We start from the raw sequence: 1,622 nt of genomic DNA, 5'->3' as shown, positions 1-1,622 counted from the left end.
AACCAGGTCTTGGTCCCTGACAGCTCGCCTGAGAGTGCATGGGGTCCAGCTCCATGAGGGGCTGGGAGCCTCACCAGCCAGTGGAAGCACAGACTTTTTGCTGTCCCCTACCATGCTATCAGAGCCTGAGTAGTGCCCCACACCTTCCCCTGAGAGAGATGTGCGCAGGCGCCAGCCCGGTGCTCTCCAATGGAGAAAGACCAGGCACTCCCAGCCTGGGCCAGGGGGAAAATCTCAGTGTGCGATCACTGCTTGGAACCTCTCTAGAGGTCTGGACTTGCCCAGACGCCACTGCTGTCATGGCTTGGGGGACAAGCAGGAGTTCCTGTGTCCCCAGGGACTGCGATTCGGACCGTGCTCTGCCAGCAGCCAAGGGGGATCTTATATGCTCTGGAGCACCCAGAGGGGAACAGACTGAGGCTTCTCTCTGAGAGGGAGGTCTGAGTGAGTGCCGTTTGCTTTCCTCTAAACCTCCAAAAACCACCAAAAGCCATCAAGGAAGGAGAAAACAAATGAACAAACAAAAAAACATAAAAACCTCCAGAGCACAAAAGCCTGAAAAACTGGTTTCCTCAGAGCCCACCCCTTTGACGGGGGTGGGGGGGGTGGGGGGGTGGGGGGGTGGGGTGGGGAGGTGGGGGTGGGGGTGGGGGGGGTGTCTTAATTCTGGGAACTTGGCCTGAAAATCCACCTGGCAGGCTCCTCCCCCAGAAAGCCAGCCGGGGTGGTGGTGGGGGGAAAGATGACAAGAGAACTACCACTACTTCAGAGATACAACTTTTATTTTTAATTCGTTCCCACTATTCTGGCTCATTATTTTTAAATACAGATAATCTTTAACCTATTTACCATCACAGTGAGAAGTCCAGTACATTAAATTCCATAAAAACCTTTTAACCTGAACTTTTTGATACATACACCTATGTTTTTCTTTTGCATTTCCATTTTTTAATTTTTTTAAAAATTTTAGTTTAGTTTAGTTTATTCTTTTTTTTTAATTTTTATTTTTCAATATTCATATAGAGTTAAAGTTCAAGGTAACTCTCTTTCTCCAATCAATGCTGCCCCTATAGGTAAACCAATTTTTAATTCCTCTTTATCTTAGGAAAGTTGAGTCCCTTAACAAAGTTATCAAGATACATCCAGGAAGAATCAAAATAAACTTCCTTGCACACACTGAGAATTTATAACCACTCTCCCATCTTTTTCTTCCACCAGTGTTTATGTATATTTGGGTATGTCCTGATAGTTCATAAATCTTATAACTTGGGGTTCCTTTTGACGAGGCTGTTTTTTTTTCTTTAATATATTTATATATTCTCTTGTCATATACTTTTTAAAAATTTTTCTTTTATTTATTTATTTTCAGTATAACAGTATTATTTTTTAAATTTATTTTTAGCATAACATTATTCATTATTTTTCCTTTTTTAATTTATTTTTTTATTTTCAGCATAACAGTATTCATTATTTTTGCACCACACCCAGTGCTCCATGCAATCCATCCCCTCTATAATACCCACCACCTGTTTTATCAGTCTTTTTGTTTCTCTGTTTTTGTTTGTATACTTCAAAAAATAGAAGTACTCTATGATCCAGCAATCACACTACTGAGTATTTAC

This window comes from Mustela putorius, unplaced genomic scaffold (assembly GCF_011764305.1).
Source record: "Mustela putorius furo isolate JIRA1106 unplaced genomic scaffold, ASM1176430v1.1 tig00001094_pilon_pilon_pilon, whole genome shotgun sequence".
NCBI lineage: Eukaryota > Metazoa > Chordata > Mammalia > Carnivora > Mustelidae > Mustela > Mustela putorius.
This window is presented reverse-complemented; position numbering follows the sequence as displayed.